Here is a 13,402-nt window from a genome sequence, read left to right as displayed (position 1 = left end):
TGCTTGGCAACGCATGTTTTGAATTGAGCTTCGTAGGTTTATTTTTAGATTTGAAATATTAATATACATAAAACAATACTAAAATGTTTAGCTTTCTAGACTATATATTGATTTGCCAGAGGTTTGACAGGTTTCTTTCCCCCTTTTTTCATTTTCTGTTTTTCCCCGCAATTATATATCCATTTATTATTTCTCTGACAAAAATTCCAAAATACGGTATCTTTGTGCCTAGCACTTTGCAGTTATAGGGTGGATACAAATTCGTAAGATGTGGACTCTGTCATGGAAAGAAGGAAAGCACTCTGAATATGTCAGGAGACAAGAGCAAGCTCTACACCATTTTGCACAAAATGTATATTTCCTAATGGATTTGGCAGCCTTTGAGTGCTGCAAAGCATCTACTACTTTGTGAGTGATTAAAAGTCCTGCCTTGAGGTCTTGAGCTGCAGTGACACACATGCTGAATTTTCAGAAAGCTTGAGCAAAACACCATATTTCCACATTATTTGTTAATGCAGTGCAGTGAAAAAAATTTTTTTTTTCTTTGTGTGAAACAACCCCTATCTCCCTGAACCCAGGCAACGGTTCTCAGATGCATTTAGGAAATGTGACGTTTGCTGCCTGTTATCTCTTCATGTAACTGAACTGAGCTAAATAAATATTTACTGAGAGCCTAATAAAACAAACCTAGCTTCTGCAGAAGGGTTGCTATAGAGGTGGGCTGTAAAAGTGGGAGAAGAAGCCATCCAATGAAACAAGAACAAAGTCACAGTGGCAGGAGAACGCTGGGGTCCTGGTGGCTGGGATCTTGGGGATATTTTAGGGTCTTGGAATACTTGGCCGGAGATGGCATGTTGTGGCCAGTACATCATGTGTCTGTCTTGGCTTCTTGTCTGCTGGTGAGTCAGTGTCAGGTGAAGCTCTGACGCATGGAGAGTGCTCTGCCAGCAGGTGCTTGAAACCCTGCAGGGCCGCCTCCATCTGAGCCTTGGCTGTGACATGATCAGGGGGAGAAGCCTCGATCATGAGGCACCCTGCACAGACGTCTGCTCTGGAAGAGCCCCCTCAAAGGCACAAGGGGTTGCACGGGGCCAAGACCTGGCTGAGTCTTATCTTCCAAGCCACATAACATTCCCTATTGTTTCTTTGTGCCTCATGTTCCATATGGAGCACAAAGACCACATGGACATTTTCTGTTTTCATTTTGCAAATGTTGCCTATTGAAGGCAGATTGTGTGTGTGTGTGTGTGTGTGTGTGTGTGTGTGTGTTTTAACATCCTTTAGCCAGTTGGTTTTAATTTGCGTTTTCAACCACTTGCAGAACTATAAGACAATTCACTGCAAAATGTCACACATTGATAGAAGATCAGGGACATAGGACACTTACTTAATGTCCTTGTAGCCATTTTACCTCTTTTTATGTGGGTATGAGCAATTCTAAACATGTAGCCCTGCGAAGCTGTCAGTGCTTGGGTCTAGGTCAGTGGTTTTCAGAAAGATCTTAATTGCATGGGCTAAGGATGTGGTGGTATCAACTGCAGGCTAGATGCAATAATTCCTAAAGCATTTAGTTTTTCTTCCATTTAGTTTTTCTTCCAGTTTTTACCAAATATGCCTTAAGCACCTACTATCTGTGGGCCTCTGTGCTAATTCTTATAAAAAATTTAAAAATATATGGCCTTTATTTCTTTGACATTGAAGGTTTTCTCCACCGCTACTCTTTAAAAAGTGAATCTGTCTCTATGTCATTTGAGTATTAAGGAAAGAAAGGAAAATTTTGTCTCTTGGTTCTTACTTTTTTGAATAAACTAGTCAAACTACTATTAGGGTCTTTAACATGAATAAAATATCTCACATTTTATGAAGCATCTTGCATACTTGTTTCTGTTTAGTATTCTTAATAAGGCAGGCACAAGTTATTGCCCCAGTTTTGGAAGCAGTGATTCATAAGAGAGGTAACCTTCCTTCAGCTGTCAAGGGGCAGAACCCAGAGTAGAAGGGGGAGTTGTGGTGCCTTGACCACTGCACTGCGTTGTGCTTCTTCTCTAAGTGTGAAGGACAGTTGAATGTTGGCGCTCTTCCCAAACTCCAACCAAAGGGACTTTTCAGCAAGCAGTTGTTTTTTAAAAAAATGTTTTAAAGCTTCTTGCTTGTATCTTTCTTCTGAGAGAAAAAGAAAGTATCATACATAAATATGGTGGAGGAAGACATGTACCTTGATCTGAAAAGACAAGCAAATATTTTGATTGTCATGTAAACTACATTAAATAAACTTTCAAATTGTTTAGTTTTTTAAGTTTGGGCTGCTTTTCTGAATATAGATTTGGAAAAGTCTAGCATTGTTGACATTTTACTTCAAAAATATTATTTTGGAAGAACCAGAACTTCCCAATTTTCTTGCATTACCATAATATTTGATTGATTATTATGTACCAGACAGTGTCACACATATTACATTTTTATTTTTTCCTTTCTGAATAATTATTTATTATAATTATTGAATGACATTTCACATACATTATCTTTTAAATTTTCACACAATCATCACAAATATATTATTCTCTCTACTATGAGGAGATACAGAAAAGTGATTTGTCCAAAGTAACAAAATCAATAAAAGTTGGAGCCAAGAGGCCAATATGTATCTATTTAACTTTTTTTTTTTTGAGACCTATGCAGTTCAGGCTGGCTTTGAACTTACTATGTAGTACAGGCTGACTTCAAACTGCAGCGGTCTTCCTTCCTCCACCTCCTAAATTCTGGGATTATAAGCGTGTGTCATCATACTCAGCTAGATCTGTTTAACTTTAAATACCGTGTTTTCATTTATTTTACTTCAAAAACGTTGTTTTGGAAGAACCAGAATTTCCCTATTTTATTGCATTGCCATAATATTTATTGGTTTCATATTATGTACCAGGCAGTATCAAACATTTTACTTTTTTAAACTGCTATAACAACATTTTGGGAAGAGTGACGTCTGATGTGTGTGTGTGTGTGTGTGTGTGTGTGTGTGTGTGTGTGTGACTAGGGTTGAATCTAGGAGTGCTGAGCTTCATCTCCAGTCATTTTTATTACTCCCTTTTGAAACAGTCTGAGTTGCCCAGGGTGGCCTCTATCATGTGGTCTTTCTGCCTCAGCCTCCTGAGTAGCTCGTGTTACAGGCATGGGCCACTTTGATCAACCATTGTCTGGCTTAATAGATAACAGAAACTGAGTCTTAGAAGAGTTCAGCGACTTGCCCAAGGCTATCTTGCTAGCAATTGGAACCTGGATTTGAATTTGGGCTGAATACCTCCAGGCCTGTGCTATCCACCCTGTTCTAGCAGTGCATTAATTAGATGTGTGATGTTGGATCACAAAATGGCATTGATTTCAGATTTATCATTTGTGGGGGGAAAATGCACAGAATAATCTCTTAAGCAGTAACCTTTGTTTGCAAATTTAATCTTCACATTATCCCTGGACAAAGATAGCCTTTTCATTATCATCCTGATTTCACATGTGGGAAATGAGGATGGAAGGCAAGTAACAGCTGAAGGTGGTATCCTTGGTGTGAGACGGATATTCAAACACAAGAGTTTAGTCAATATACTTTACTGCTTTTCACTTTTTCAGGCCTTACACCACCTCAGAATCCCATGAATTGAGTCCTGAATGTTCAATTTTAAAGCTAAAATAGCAGTATGTTTGTATCCATTGGCTTATTTTTAATAATTCTTGGTCTATAAGTGTACACAGTCCTAACAATGAAACATTGTGCTATTAATACTGTATTATTATTTTCTGGGGAGTCACATGCAGCAAACAGGATGTAACTGGGCATGTCAGGCAAGCTGTTGCTAACCATGAAGAAAACAAGGTATCAAGTTCTCATTATTACTCACAGTTAGTCCTTAAATATCTGTGTATGTTCAGTTTCTTAATTTCTACAGTTTTTCAGGAAGTTTTAAAGAACCAAACAGCATGCCCTTCCACCCCTGGCATATTCATAGGCTATTTTGGGGTGAGTCATCGGAATTCTGTGGTTTGTATATCCTGAACCAAGAGAAGAGACACTGTATGGTTAGCATTTATTTCAAACAGCTAGCTGGGGAAGAAGTCCTTTGATAACAGTTCAACATTAGGTAACTAATGCCTGCGGAAGGATGTTTCCATTGTTAGAAGATTCTGCTTGTGTTCATGTCTCTGGGAATATTACAAAAATGCTTCAGTCTGTGCAAATTCCCAGCCTAATCTGATACCTACAGAAGCTCTGATCCTGTGAAATAATTCACAAGAAATAAACAAATGCTTTGTCCACCTTGGAGTTCCTGCTGGCTAATGTCAAAGCAGTGCTCTAAACTGCATAGAGTGTCGACATGAAGACACAGAGGCTAAGCACAGCTGTGAAGATTGACAGACTTTCCTTGTAGCTTTTAGGGAACATGAGAAGCAATTAATTAGCATTGAAATATGTAATGAGAAGACATTCTTTTAAATTCCCTCTCAATTTTCTTATTGTACCAAACAGAAAGTTAGAGTTTGGTATTAGTGAGATTTTAACTCTTCTCAGAGAAGGAAGTATATATCCCTGTGCTTGAAAAACTACCATATACATCACTTCTTTTTTCTTTCTTTTTTTTTAAAGCTGCATTTTGTTCTTAGAAAGTGAAATTGAGGTGCTGGAGAGATGGCTCAGTGGTCTAAAGCACCTACTTGGAACAAGCTTGGCAAAGCACAGGGACCGCGGTTCGATCCCTCAGCACCACATGCCAGCCAGCCCGCCCCCTGGTGGGCTGAGCTGGCCACACACACACACACACACACACACACACACACTAAATGTTAAAAAAAAAGAAAGTGAAATTGACTTTCCATTTGCAAGGAGTAGACATAAAAATTTGTTTACATGAAAACTTCACAACTTTGGTTATTAAAGAGGTATTTTTATAAATAAAAACAGACAACAAAGTTGCCTGAAGCCCATGAGCTTGCCCTGAGCAATTATTCTTAAAGTGTTTTAGTCCATAGATCAAGGATGGTCTATACATTCCTTGCCCACCTGGAAATGTCATGAGGAAAGTGACGGCCAACATGTCAGAGGCCAGATGTGCTGAGCTTTTGTCTCCTGACATCGAAGAATGGCTTTGAAGGCAAAAAAGGTTAAGAATGAGAAAAGTTTATAGAGAGAAAGCTCCTGAGAGACAGGAGGGGCTTTCAAAAGTGGGTTGCTGACTGAGGGTCTTTGTCCAAGGATATTTTCTACAGAAAAGTCACCGAATAGGTTGCTATGGGTCAGACTACAATTAACTTATAGGATTTCAAGCATAGTTGCTCAGCTATGTTAATCCAGTAAGGAAGTGAGGCACATAGCAAGGATATAGAAGCACAAAAAAATGCAAGTAATTATTTAGAAGACTGTCTAATTTATTGACATTGCTTTGATATTCAATCATATGAAATATTTTTCCAGTAATAGGGTATTTTAAAAAAGTATCAGTATCAGATTGGGAAAAAAGCTTAATAGTTTTAGAAGCCCTAATGGAAAGCATGTGTTTAGAAGGAGAGTATAACTCAGGAAAGTAGTTGTCTAAGGAATTAAGATGATAAATACATGTTGATGGGAAATACATAATCACACAAGCGAGATGAATGGGAATAAAGAAACTATTGTGAGGCTATATCTGTGTACAGATGGAGGCTTTTATAGTTGCCTCCTCAGAATCCAGCAAAGTGTCTGGCATAGAGTAGCACTTTAGGAATGTTTATTGAATGAATGAATGAATGGATGGATGGATGGATGGATGGATGAATGAATGATGGTCACTGACAGGCAGCTGTGATGCAGTCACCAGAGGAGAAAGCTGTCATAGTGACAGTTCATTATGTTTCCTACATTTGGCAAGGAGACATCCTTATTTTCACATTCACTTTTTTCTGCATATGTATTTTTTTTAAGAGTGTAGGTTATTTATTTTTATTTCTTTAAACTTTATTTTGAAAAGTAGCAAAAAACAAGAACAAAAAATTAGAAACAAAGACAGAAACACGGTAACATACAATACATACATTACAGATTTTCAAAACAACAGCTGATTAACAATGGTTATTATATTACCTATTTTATCATCAAATCTGTTGCTCAGATTAACAGATATAGTTATGTGAGATTGGACATATGATTGCATATTACCCCTTGCTTTGAAGAGGCCCTAAATTTGTTTAAATAATTTTATTCAGAAACAAATAGCAATGAGACAGTTTCAAAACCAATTACTAGCACGTTTTCACTAATTAATACATTGCATATTGTTGTTTTAGTGGTTATTCATTGTACAAGATGCATACATGATATCCTGTCCACAAACACTATTAGAACAAATCTCTCTATTCATTGAATTAAGAGAATGCAGCTGTATATCTAGCCTATTTTGAGTGTACATATACAAAATGGTCATTCATTTGTATCCTCCTTTTTTGGTTAGTTTTGTCAGAGAAGGGCATTCCATTGTCATTTAAATATTGTAGGTGTGTGAATTCAGCAAAATATTCTAATATCCAGTAGTCTATAATAGTAGTGGGTTTTTCATAAGTCTGGCAATTTCAGAAGTTGTTGATGCGGGCTTTTTTTTTCTGGGTTTGGAGCTGTTCCAGATGCTTTAGGCTGCCGGATGTCTGATCTCCAGATAACTGAGGAGTTTCTGTACATGGATTATCTGTATTTTAGAGCACCTTGTTGTAAGGGACCACCACCTACATGACCAGAGTATGATCTGATGTGCATAGGCCTCATAGGTTCTGACAAGACAAGTCTGCTCTCAAAGCTGTACAGTGAAAGCCCTGAGACTATCGTGTCAACTACAGGTTTTAGTATAAAGGCAGTGCCATTCCAGAATGCCATCGTGAATGTAAAAGGACTTGGAGGAGCTGATAATATCCAGAAATATTGGAGTCGCTACCACGAAGGATCTCAAGGGGTAGTATTTGTATTAGACAGTACTTCTTCAGAGGATGATTTAGAAACTGCTAGAAATGAACTGCACGCAGCTCTTCAACACCCAAAGTTGTGTATTTTACCCTTTTTAATATTGGTCAATCATAAAGACAAGCCAGCAGCACGCTCAGTGCAAGAGATCAAAAGATGTTTTGAACTTGAACTCCTTGCACAAGGAAAACGCTGGATTTTTCAGCCCAGCTCACTGGATGATGTGGATGTACTGAAAGAAAGCTTCTCTCAGCTGATAAATTTGTTAGAAGAAAAAGACCACGAAGCTATGAGGATGTGAAATCTGGCAGCAAAAAGCCCGTTCCCAAAAGGCCTTGAACCTATCATGTTAGTTTCTTGTTTTAATTTGATGTTTTTATCAAGACCATCCTGACTCTACTGCCTACTTCCTACTCAGTATTTCCAAATCTCTCTGTCAGAGTGAATCTTCTGTCATCAGGTGAATTATCATCAGCATTAATGTCAAGTACACACTACTGAGAGAGAATTTATTCTCTGTTTACCATGAATTATCTTCAGCGAATGTCTCTTCCTTCTGTTGTTCTGAGCATTTCTTTTATACTTTGTGCAAAAATGGATGGAATTCCTTGGCTCACAGAAAGCAAATCCCTTATGAGGATCTCAGAAAGACTCAGTACCTTGACTAATTTTCCCTAGTGGAGTATTGTGTCTCTGGAGCGCCACATAATATATATGTCATTTTTTCAAGATCTCCTGGGATCTGGCCGGTTTTTTGTTTTTCATTTTACTCATCTTATTTACTTTTTTATATATGGACTTATAGAGTGAAAATGAATACCAAATATTTTAATTTATCATTTTATCATAAAGGAATATCCTGCCATAGTAAAGTTAGCTTTGAAGAACTTAAAGACCAGATGCATAGTGTTTCCTTAATTATGTCTGAGGTCTCACTTTCTTTCCTCTTTTAAGAGCAAAGACGGTGATTTAAATTTTGAGGAATTGGAGGAAATTTAGGCATAATGCACACATCACTGAATATGTGTTATTATGTCCTCACATATTTTTAATAGAATAATTAGCCTAGGGGCTGGGGAAATGGCTCAGTAGAATAAGTGCTTGCTTGGCAAGTGCAAGGACCCGAGTTTAATTTCCGATTCTGAAAAAAAAAAAAATTAACCTGCATTAAGTCAAACTGCAACATAATGTACATACCTTTTTTCTAAAATTCAAAAGTGTTTTAAACAGAGAAAATAATTTTTAAGATAACATTAAAATTTTAAAACAACCAAGCAAAATATAGTTTATACTCATTTGAGTTTAAGCTGGGATGCATTCAACAAAGATACTGAAGACAGAATTATCTGTATATCTATTCATTAAGTGCTAATGTAGTTTGATGGAGTCTATTAAAACCTCCATCTTATAGCTAAAGTTTTATCAGTATTTCTATTACAAACCTCTATTTTCAGGGGTTTCAGTGTGCCCTTAAAAATATGGTGGGGCTGCAGTAGATTTTTTGAGTGCAGAGATTCAGTCTTTGGAACTAATTTTTTCCATGTTATTTAAATGATAAAATTGCATAGAGATAAATGTAATTTTATTCGGGTTCAATAAAATACTCAGTGGCCAAATAACAGAACACTGTTTTCTCCAGCTGAGCAGCAGTTTTTAAGTAGTGTGGACTGATAGCCAAGTACCACGGATTCCCGCTGCGTTAAAGGGTGATGTACAACCTGGCCGTCCTCTGGCCAGTGTGCTTCAGACCTTCACTTCACTCAAAGGCAGTTTGTGATTTTATCTTCTGAACAGATTTTAACAGCATCTCCTTTGAAGCATCCAGCACTTCCTTATGTTCCCCGCCACTGCTATGGGTCCCAAACCATCCATCATGTGCACAGTTTTGCCTGCAATAACCTTGAATATTTTCACCACCATGTGATAACCCAGGAGCAGCACAGACCTTGTATTCCATGACCAGTTATGCGATTCCTATTTTTATTTCATCCTGTTGTGCTCATCCTCTATAAAACCGTCAGTGATTATTGGGCCTTACTTCCCCTGCAAGCTCATTAAATGTAGAATGTTGTCTTTTTAAGACACTGTGGCTGAGTATGCCTGAGCCATCTGTTAAGTGGCTTCCCGGTGTCTGTGTATGTTCGTGTGCGCACCAGCGATGGGCTTCTCCTCAGACCCAAGACTGTCTGCAGCACTTCAGCATGAGAATGAAAACATGGTCAATCAGTATCCAACAACAGCTGTTTTGACAAATTTCTGTCTGATGCCTAATACTTTACAACTGTCAGTAAGGCTCCTTCTTTGTCTAGCAGGTCAGAGCTCACTGTCTTGCTGCTTTCAGAGAGGCATCCTGTCCTTGTAACCCTAGAATTTTGGCAATCCGTGTGGGGGAGGGGCAGGCCTGGCCAGGTGGTGGGGGCTGGGAGTGGGGGTGTGTGTGTCCTAGTCCTACTTTGCTGGAAAGTGCCACAGGTGTCATAGTTTGAATACTCAAGTATTATATAGGGAAAACAGTCTGTTGTATATTTTTTCACGTAGCTGCTTCTTGTTATATTTATGGAAGTTACTAGTTTTTGTATGTTAGCTATAGCAATTGCCTTTTTAAAATGGCAAATAATTTGTATCAAATTTTGTACCTACTGTATGTAGTTTTACAGTATTGGTTGCTATTAACTGCCAGCTTGCCCTGTCTTTCTATGATACTGTAATTATACGTAGGGATTAACAGATTCATGTGGACATTTCCCAGACAAGAAGAACTTCTTACTGTCCTTGTTTATACATGGTTACCACTATCTTCAAATGAAAATAAATACTGAGTGAACTGGTTAAAAAAAAAGAGAGGGAGAGAGAGAGAAAGAGAGAGAGAGAGTGAGAGAGACAGAGACAGACAGAGACAGAGACAGAGAGAGAGAGAAGTTGTTGACTTGAATTTTTTACAGCTGAGCATATTAATATGGCTTTACATTTTATACTTCATTTTTATACTTTTCTGCTGGATAGTTAAGATCAAGATAAAGCAAGACCTATGTAACAAGAAATGTAACTTTTATACCTGATAAGGTCAGTCAAATCCCCTCAGGATTTATCCTGAAACCCTGGACCTCAGTTTGTAGATCCTTTGTCTGTGTCAGCCATATGGATGAGTCACGGTCAAAATGTTGGCTGTCCTTGCAGCCCTTCTTTTTCTCAAATTTTTGGTCTGCAAACTTAGATTGTTAACCCTCCAGAAGAGAAGTTTATTATTATTCTACAACATAGGCAATTGAGCTTAACTTCACTATCTGTCTGAATATCAAACATTTTAGGCATAACATGGAACAGGTATTTTCCATCAAGTACTGATATGTTAAACTTTGGGTCCCTACAGAATATGAAGAAAAAAATTTAAAAAAGAAAAAGATATTTAAAAATAGGAATAAACAGTTACATATTTTAACACAGAAATTTAGAAATCTAACCATATATAGCCTTGTAGCAGGACAGTCTTGTGACTTTTTTTGATCTTGTTTTCATTGATTACCCTTTTTTTAAAAAAAAACAAACATTTACTTGAGAGATAGTATGAAAGTAATTGGTATGTGATGACAAGCAGTATGTATTTAGAAGACCAAAATAACAGGCATTCCAAGCATGACCCTATCATTACACATTTCTATCTTCAGTGCAGTTGCTTAGTTCACAGGTATCAGCATATATAGTTATTCAGGGTGAGAATCCTACCATTGAACTGCTAGTTTCAAAAAAATGCTGAAGATTCTCAGGATCATTGCCTTACCAATCTTGTGCATACAAATGTATGGCTTTGCCTCTGTCATGTTTCCTAGCTTCTCTCCTTTCCCTCTCTTCACTATCTAATCCTCAAGTTCTCTCTTTCCTTTTAATTGTGTCATACCTTTTTATTTTTATTTCTTCTTTTGAGTTCTTACACTAGGGAGACTAGTATAATATATTTACATATGTGGGTTCTTATACTAGGGGGACTAGTAAAAGATATTTACACACTAGGGAGACTAGTATATGATATTTACACATATGGGTCTAGTATATTTCACTTATGAGTATATCTTCAAGTGGTATCCGCTTCAATATGAAGGTCTGGAGTTTATCATTCTTTATAGCTGAGTAATACATTGTATAAAAATACCACATCTTCTATTTAATTTTGTTCTTCCATAGCTAATATTTTTTATGTATGTGCTTTCATGATTTTTTTCTTTGCAATATGTTTTGGACAATTTCATTTTTGTGTATTTGCTATGATTTCATTCAAATTTCTTCTGCAAAAGGTTCATTTTTCTTGGAAATGTGGTGTTATAAGTTCAACTAAATTCAGAAATTTTAAATCTTTAAATATTTATTGCCTACCTTTTTCTACTTTGAGAATTCTAATTATATGAATATGTTTCTTAATTTTGAAAAAAAAAAAAAAACTCATCTTTTTCATCCATTCCTCAGGTGAGGGGTATCTTGGGTGTTTCCAAGATTTGGCTATCACAAATTGTGCTGCTATAACCATAGGTACACATGTATCACTATGATATGAAGTTTTCTGTTTCTCTGGGAAAATTTCCAGTACTGCCATAGCCAGTTTGAATGGGATTTCCAGTCCTAGTTTTTTAAGGAGTCTCTACACTGATTTCCACAATGATTGCACCAGTCTACATTCCCACCAGCAGTGGAGAAAAGTTCCTTTCTCCCCACATCCTCTCCAGCATTTGTTGGGTGATTTCTTTATGTTAGGCATTCTTTCTGGGGTGAAATGGTATCTCAGTGTTGTTTTAATTTGCATTTCATGGATGACTAGTGATGTGGAGCATTTTTTCTATATATTTATTCACTTTCTTAATTTCGTCTTCTAAGAAGTGTGTGCTCATCTCAGATACCCATTTCTGGATTGGGTCTTTAAATTTTGGGGACTTAATGGTTTTTAGTTCTTTATAAATTCTAGAGAGCAGACCTTTGTTGGAGTGTTTATTGGTCAAGACTTTTTCCAAATTTGTGGGTTGTCTTTTCACTTTGTTGGTTATTTCTTTTGACATGCAAAAACTTCTCAATAAGAGGTGGTCCCAGTTGCTAATTCTTTCAAGTATTACCCATGTGATTTGATTTTTGTTCATGAACTCTTTGCCTACCCCTATATCTTTAAGAGTTCTTACTACTTTCTCTTCCAGGAGATCTAGTGTTTCTCTTTAATGTTTAGATCTTTAATTCATTTTGACCTTAGCTTAGTGCATGGTGATAGACCTGGGTCAAGTTTTAATTTTTGGCATGTAGAGAGCCAGTTTTTCAAGCACCATTTGTTAAAGAGGCTATCATTCTTCCAGTGAGCATGTTTGGCCCCATTGTCAAAGATAAGGTGGCTGAGTGTGTTCTTAGAGGATTCTTTGTCCTCTAATCTATTCCATTGATCCTCAGGTCTATTTTTGTTGACAGTACCATGCTGATTTTATCACAGTAGCTTTGTAATACAATTTCAAGTCAGGAATTGTAATGCCTCCTGCCTTGTCTTTGTAGGCCAGGATTGCCTTTACTATTCTAGGTCTTTTCTAGTTTCAAATAAATTTTAGGAATGATTTCTCTAGGTCTGTGAGGTATGTTGGTGGTAGACTGATAGGGACTGCATTAAAACAGTACAGCAATTTTGTTAGTAGGTCCATCTTCACAATGTTGGTTTTTCCTATCCATAAGCATGGAATATCTTTCCATTTTCTGAAATCCTCTATGATCTCTTTATTCAGAGTACTGTAATTTTCCTTGAAAAGATCTTTGACTTCTTTAGTTAGATTAATTCCAAGGTCTTTCATTTTCTGTGGTGCTGTTGTAAAAGTTATTGTTTCTCTAATTTCCCTATCAGTGTGTTTGCTATCTGTGTAGAGGAATGCTATTGACTTGGGTATTGACTTCGTATCCTGCTATGCTACGGAATTTGTGTATCAATTCTGGTAGCTTCCTGGTGGAATTTTTTGGGTCTTCCAATAAAGCATCATGTCATCTGCAAATAATGATAATTTAACTTCTTTACTCATTCTTATTCCTTTTACTTCTTTCTCTTTTCAAATGGCTCCAGCTAATGTTTCCAGAACTGTATTGAAGAGGAGGGGTGATAGAGGACATCATTGTCTTGTACCAGATCTGAGAGTAAAAGATTTCAATTTTTCCCCATTTAGAATTATATTAGCCATTTTGTTGTCATAGATGACTTTTATCAAATTGAAGTAGAGACCATCTATTCCAATTTTCTGTAGGACTTTGAACATGAATGAGTGTTGGACTTTTTCAAAAGCTTTTTCTGCATCAATTGAGATGATCATGTAGTTTTTAGATTTGGCTCTATTGATATAGTATATTACATTTATAGATTTTTGAATATTGAACCATCCTTGCATCCCTGGGATGAATCCTACCTGGTCATGGTGTATGATCTTCTTGATA

General features: G+C 36.9%; 1 pseudogene; it reads left to right on the top strand.

The window, feature by feature from the left end:
* Positions 1-6,619: 6,619 nt before the first annotated feature.
* LOC101562893 lies at positions 6,620-7,376 on the top strand (annotated as a pseudogene).
* The last annotated feature ends 6,026 nt before the right edge of the window (positions 7,377-13,402 follow it).

Source organism: Octodon degus, unplaced genomic scaffold (assembly GCF_000260255.1).
Source record: "Octodon degus isolate 3935 unplaced genomic scaffold, OctDeg1.0 scaffold00099, whole genome shotgun sequence".
NCBI classification, from domain to species: Eukaryota; Metazoa; Chordata; class Mammalia; order Rodentia; family Octodontidae; genus Octodon; species Octodon degus.
This window is presented reverse-complemented; position numbering and strand designations above follow the sequence as displayed.